This window comes from Diplotaxodon limnothrissa, linkage group LG23, assembly GCF_057381915.1.
Source record: "Diplotaxodon limnothrissa isolate DT_005_m linkage group LG23, D_limnothrissa_male_GT1.1, whole genome shotgun sequence".
Taxonomy (NCBI): domain Eukaryota; kingdom Metazoa; phylum Chordata; class Actinopteri; order Cichliformes; family Cichlidae; genus Diplotaxodon; species Diplotaxodon limnothrissa.
Window position 1 is genome coordinate 18,789,030 of NC_140617.1, and position 7,168 is coordinate 18,796,197.

Sequence of the window (7,168 nt, forward strand, 5' to 3'; positions counted from 1 at the left end):
GATAGTCATTGAGAGAAGCAGGGTGGGGTTTCTTCGGGACAGGAACAATGATGGACTCCTTGAAGCATGTGGGGATCACCGACTGAGATAAAGAGATGTTGAATATCTCAGTGAACACAGGAGCTAGCTGGTATGCGCAGTCTCTTAGGATACGACCTGGGATGCCGTCTGGTCCTGCTGCTTTCCTGGTGTTCACTCTCTTGAAGGCTCTCCTTACTTCATGCTCGGAGATGACGAGCACGTTTCCGGTGCTGGCAGTATCTTCTTGTCTGCAGCCGTTAGCGCCGCTAACACTAGCATCGTTGGAGTCCTTAGCTGCAGCCTCGAAGCGAGCATAGAAAGTGTTCAGCTCGTCTGCCAGAGTCACGGCCGCGTTCGTCATACTGGTTGTTGGTGCTTTATAGTCCGTTATTGTCCTTAGTCCCCACCACAGGCTCCTAGAGTCACTCTGTTGGAGTTGTGACTCTAGTTTCCTCCCGTAGCGCTGCTTCGCCTCTTTCACCGCCCTCCGCACGTTATATGACGCGGCTTTGTAGGGGTTCATGTCCCCCGTCATGAGTCCCGTGTTGTAGGCAGCGGTGCGGGATCTCAGAGCGTCGCGGATGGTTTTATCCACCCACGGCTTCTGGTTGGGAAACGTTGTGATAGTCTTTGTCTCCACGGTATCATCTGCTAGTTTCCCGATGAATCCCACAACCGCTTCCGTAAACACGTTGACATCATCATCGGAGCTGTTTCTGAACATGCCCCAGTCTGCGTCATCGAGTGCGTCCTGTAACGCGGCCACCGATTGATCCGTCCAGCGCGCGACCTTCCTCTGAACTGGAACTTCCTGTTTCAGCCTTTGTTTGTATTTTGGGATGAGGAAGATGGCGGCGTGATCAGATTTGCCAAACGGAGGGCAAGATTGTGCCTTGTAGCCGTCCTTGACCGTAGTGTAGCAGTGGTCCAGTGTCCTTTCACCTCTGGTGGGGCAGGTGATGTGTTGATAAAAGTTCGGCGCTGCGCGTTTGAGGTTGGCGCTATTAAAGTCCCCCGTCACAATAAGCGCAGCGTCCCGGTGTTGTGTCTGGTGCTGTGTGAGTGCCTCATGCAGCTCGCATAAGGCGGTGACCGTGTCCGCTTGTGGTGGAATATAAACGGCACTTACAATGACCGATGTAAATTCCCGAGGTAGATAAAAAGGACGACACATGATGGACAGTAGTTCCAGATTTGGTGTGCAGGAGCGTGTGAGAGGAACAACGTTCGCACTGTTGCACCAGTTGTTGTTCACCATTAAACACACGCCGCCTCCCCTTGACTTCCCCGAGTCCCGTGTCCTGTCCATGCGGTGAACCGAGAAGAACTCGGCCGGCTGGGTGGCGTGGTCCGGCAACGCTGGGTTCAGCCATGTCTCGGTGAAGCAGAGGAGATTGCAGTCCCGAATGTCTCTCTGGAACTTTATCCTGGCCCTGAGGTCATCAAGCTTGTTCTCCAGCGACTGGACGTTGGCGAGCAGGATGCTAGGCAGAGGTGTGCGGTGTGCACGAGCTCTCAGCCTGTTCCTGACGCCGGCTCGCTTCCCTCTAAGCCGCCGCCGCTTCCCTTTGTTCTCCCTCAAGATCTCGTTTAGAGACAGAGTGGAGGTTTAGATAAACATAATGTCGCAAACCACATAAGGATGGAGCATTTGAATCGATAAGATGGTGAATTAATACGCAGTAAAATGTTGATCATGTTGATTATGTTTATTCCAGTGTGCAGAGCAAGGTTATTATTATTAAAGACAACAAATGAGATAACGAAAACTAGAAGTGGAAAAACATTTGCGTTAACGGAAATAAAATAAAAAAAAGAGAGGAAAACTAACTAAAACTGTAATGAATGTTCACAAAACTAACTAAAATTAACTGGATTTATAGCAAGATGTGTTTAGTTTCATTGATGTGTGCGTGCCCTGCAATAGTGAAGTCAAGGCAGTACGTCAGTTGAGTCGTCTGTGTTGCTGCTCCGTCCATGCGCAGAAGCATGTCAGGAAAAGTCGGGAGAAAGCGCCAGAGTCCAATTTGGGATTACTTTGAATATGACTGTTTTTTAGATACAGCAAGTGTCTTGTAGTGGAAAGAGACACAATGTCCTCCTGAGACCCAGGGAAAGAAAAAAAGAAAAAAAGTATTTTGATTTTTTTTCTTTTTCTTTTCAGATAAATCAAGTGTTGGGACGGTAAAAAAAAAACACATTACAAAAACAAAATTGTTTTTAACTAATTTTTATTTAAATTTTACAACATGTGCACTACAGTGCACAAGGGGAGTTCATTGACCACGAATGTGAAACTAACGAAATTCAAGAGCTATTTAAGAAAATTAAATGCTCCACTGAAATTTTTGTAAGCAGGATATTAACACTTCTTTATATAACAATATCATAAAAATGTAGATCAGGGATCAACTTAGAAGTCACTGACACTTCACTAGCTGTAAGCCATTGGTTCAGGAAGAAGTGATTGCACTGGGCTTTCTATTTCACAAAAGTCAATTCATTTATGATATCTGAGGAAGTGCTGTGATTTTTTTTTTTTTTTATTTGGAGACACAAAGGAACATTTGGCACTTCCCACATCTCACATATGTTTTACTGTTGCACCCAACCATTCTACAACTGAAATGCCTTGGACTGTTAACCATTTCAGGCAAGTGGAGTGAACCATATTTTGCTACACTCTCATCTGATTGGGGCTTCCTTTTCCTGATTTTTGGAGAGAACTCTTCATTACTGGTATTATTCAGGTGATTGATAACTTTCAGCAACGACGTGATCTTGTAGAAACAATCAGGTGTCATGGATTCAGCTATAATTGCGACTCTTATTTTTTACTTTACTGGATAATCTTTGTGTGGCTCCTCTTGGGTTCTCACCCTCTCCTATCTGGCTCACATGACTCTCATCTTCTGAAGAATCTATGTGTCACGGACCGCCGTGGCAGACCGTGTGAAGTGAGTGGAGGACCCAAGAGCAAACAGAGGTGAGGACACAAAACCGGACTTAACAGAAGGCGAGCCTTTATTTATGGCCGAAAACTTAAGGAACAAAGCAGCAAAGCAACTGAGGGAAAACCTGAACATAGACTGGGAAAACTATGGCTAAACAAAGTACAAACTAGGACTAGTTAAGGCTGGGAAACTATGACAAGGGGTAGGGGAGATAACACAGACGACGCGACGCAGACTACATGAAACACAGAGACTAAATACACATGAGGGATGATCAGGGGAAGTGGCCACACATGGGATCACAGCTGACACACATGAACCTAACGACAGGACAGGAGGGTGCAACTGAATACACTGACAATGAATACAGACTTACAAAGTAAAACAGGAAACATGGAAATTAGACATAACAAGAACTAAACATAACCACGCAGACAGGACTCATGACCCAGGGAAACTTAGTACAGGGGAGATGACATAACTGACAGCATGAACTTGACAGTACAAGACACACAGACATAAACACACGAAGGGCAAGGGAGACTTAATGCAAGGGTAATATATACAAATGGCTGGGCTACCTTAGAGAACCTAAACAAACCATAAACATCAAAATAGGCTAAACATAACACACTGGGTCACACGACCCAGGACCATGACACCACCCCCCCCACCAAGGGCTGGCTCCAGACAGCCCGAAACCAAAAAAAAAACAAAAAACCGGGGGACCAGGACGGAGGGACCAGAACAAGAAACAAAAAAAACAGCCGACAGAAAACACTGGAGCACGTGACAATAGTCCAAAAACAGTTCAGGCGGCCGAGCCGGGGGTTGGCAACCCAACAGGCCACGCCATCCCCCATCAGGAGGCCGGCCATGCGGGAGGCAGCGGCGGTGCAGTTCAGGAGGCCGCCCCCGAGCCCGCGGGCACAAGAGTTCAAGGTTCACACGGTCGGGGGGCTGACCAGGCGGGCGCCACAGGTGACAGAGCCGGTCAGGAGGCCAGCCGTGCGGAAGGCAACGGCGGCGGCGAAGGGGACGACGGAGCAGTTCAGGGGGCCGACCGCGCGGAAGGCAGCGGCGGCTCTCCAGTGTCAGGCGTACCGGCCGAGGCCCGGTGGGCACAGGACCAGTCGAGGCAGGACCAGGCGGTGGCGTGGCAGCCACAGGCGACGGAGCCGGACCAGGCGGTGGCGTGGCAGCCACAGGCGACGGAGCCGGACCAGGCGGTGGCGAAGCAGAGGCAGAGGCCGGACCAGGCGTAGCAGAAACCGATGACGAGGCGGCCACAGGTGGCGGCTGAACGGGCCCCTCGGACCCTCCAGCGGAGACGGGAGGCTGGTGCGGTTCTCCTGAACCCCCAGCTGACGTGGCGTGAGGCTGGACGGGCTCCTCGGGCCCTCCAGCTGACGTGGCGTGAGGCTGGACGGGCTCCTCGGGCCCTCCAGCGGAGACGGGAGGCTGGTGCGGTTCTCCTGAACCCCCAGCTGACGTGGCGTGAGGCTGGACGGGCTCCTCGGGCCCTCCAGCTGACGTGGCGTGAGGCTGGACGGGCTCCTCGGGCCCTCCAGCGGAGACGGGAGGCTGGTGCGGTTCTCCTGAACCCCCAGCTTACGTGGCGTGGTGCTGGAAGGGCTCCTCGGGCCCACCAGCTGACGTGGCGTGGGGCTGGTGTGGTTCTCCTGAACCCCCAGCTGACGTGGCGTGAGGCTGGACGGGCTCCTCGGGCCCTCCAGCTGACGTGGCGTGAGGCTGGACGGACTCCTCGGGCCCTCCAGCTGACGTGGCGTGAGGCTGGTGCGGTTCTCCTGAACCCCCAGCTGACGTGGCAGGAAGCAGCGGAGTCGCTGCGGGGTGCCAGCCTGGCACACCCGGGCATCCAGCAGCAGATGCAGGTCGGGCTGCGAACTGGGCAGGGAGCTGAGCTGCTAACTGGGCAGGGAGCTGAGCTGCTAACTGGGCAGGGAGCTGTAGTGGACATGGAGGTGTTTGTGTCAGGGCCTGCACAAGTGGCTGAGCAAACTTCAGAGCGGGATGCCGACCTGGAAGCTGAGCAGGTAGCCGGGCTGAAGCCTGTGGCGAAACAGACCGCTGGGACATAACTCCACGCTCTGAGAGGGCAGGTGAAGAACTGTCCTTAGCACCCGCAATCTTCAAACAGGGGTCAAGAAAGTGAACGCTTTTAATGTTCATAGTACCGGCGTTAGACTCTGAGAACACGATGTCTCCTGAGTCAACAGTCTTAGAATCTTTAAACTCAGAGTTCATTGTCTCAGGCTTGATGTGAGAAAACTTGGTCACATGGACGACATTCACATGGCTGCTAGTGGAAATATTGCCTAGGGGTACGTTTCCAGTGTCAAGATCAGTAACACATACAATGTTATTCGTCATGTCACAGAAAACCAAAGTAGACTGCACTTCAATCTCAGCCTTGGGAACATTAGCTTCATGGGGTGTGGCTGAGGGAGCAACACCTGAAACAGAACCTTGTCCTTTTAAGCCATTAACGTGGCTTCTGCTGCCCTTGGCTGCCCTCGCTGTGGAGCTAAACACAGTTTCTTCTGACTCATAATATGACTTCGACAGAGTGTCGCTCAGGGAAAAAGTCAGGTCAGCTAACACAGTTTGCTCATCTCTCACAGCATCCAGAACACAGTCCAGGTTATCCAAAGACCCTCTAGCATGAGTCATGACTGTCTCAGGCCGAGCATGTTCAGACACACAATACACCTTCTTGGCTAACGTGCCCATGTACTCACTGTTTATCAGTTCGCCACCTGGTCTCAGGTCCTGGACTGAATTGTTCCTGGCAGAGGTGGAAACAGGTGCCCTGCCCTCACGGAATGGAGGAGGGTTAATTTCTGGGTCTAAGTTCCCGTGCCTAGAATTCACAGTGGCGTCCTCACCAACTAGAGTGGGTTCATGGTCACAATTCTCAGACGCATTCAACTGGGAGCAAAAAGCCTCAGTTATATAAGCCACACAGGAAACAGTCTCTGGTTTCTCTAAATCGTTAACATGGTATCGAATTTCCTTATCTGCTCCCTCAGAACAGGTAGACACAGCCCTGCTATCCTCGCTACATGACACTGGCAGGGTTTCTGTTGGCGCTTGTACGGCCACATGAAGAGCTTCTACATCAAAATTCCCGGAAACCCCACTTAATGGTTCACGCTCAGTGTGGCTCACATTTCCAGCAACAAGAATGCCCCCAGACTCGTCATCAGTGATTGAGTGGTGGTTAACACAGGTCACACATGGAAACGCTAAACATTCATGTTGAGACACTCTACAACTCTTGGGGGGCCTCTCTAGCTGTTTAATTTCGGTCTTGCTGCTCGTAGTATTACTATCAGCTGGTCCATTTACAGTCTCTTTAGTCTTGGCCGGTAAAACAGATATTTGCATGGACTCTGGCTCTTTGATACGATCGCCTCTCTTATGGCTGAGCCCGCAAGGCAGCAGTTCAGTAGTGGGCATAATCTCGCCCATGGAAAAGACACGTGGAGCAAAAGCACAGTCACTCACCTCCATTTCGGAAGGGGCACGAGATGAAACGAGACCCTCCCCAACCTCCAGCTGCCGCGCGGCGCCACGGTGACGTCGCCGTCGCCTCTTCCCTGAAGGCGACGCGGTGACGGAAGCTCCGGTTGCAGGGGAAGTGAAAGGGGGCAGGCCCTGGCAGCTCCGCGGGCCCCCAAGAGCCAGGCGCGTTCCCCGAAAGACTTGCTCATAGTCGGGGGTCAGCCACGGCTTCCACCGGAGCTTCTCCTCCAGCCCCGCGAGAACCACCTGCTCCCGTTCAGCAATGTCCTGGGCAGTGATTTGTGGGGACATTTCCTCAGAGCCGAAAATCACTGCTGACACGGACTCGGAGGCGGCTTCGGCCAGCGGTTCCGGCCCAGGCGACTGCTCTGACGACACCCCGGACTCTGGCTGCGCTGACGTGCGGCGGCGGCGTGGGCGCCGCTTCCTCCTAGCAGCGGCTGTTGACACAGCATTGATAGCTGTGACGGCTGGCTCCTCATCCTCCGACCACATCCGTGCCAGAAAGGAGGCTGGAGAAGCGAAGTCCGAACGAAACGGCGAGGGTGAGCGGCTCGTGTACGAAGGAATGGATGGTAGCGACCCCAGGTTGCGCCCGAGTCTCAGTGAGCCAACCTTAATCACCTCGGAGCTGCAAGATGGTG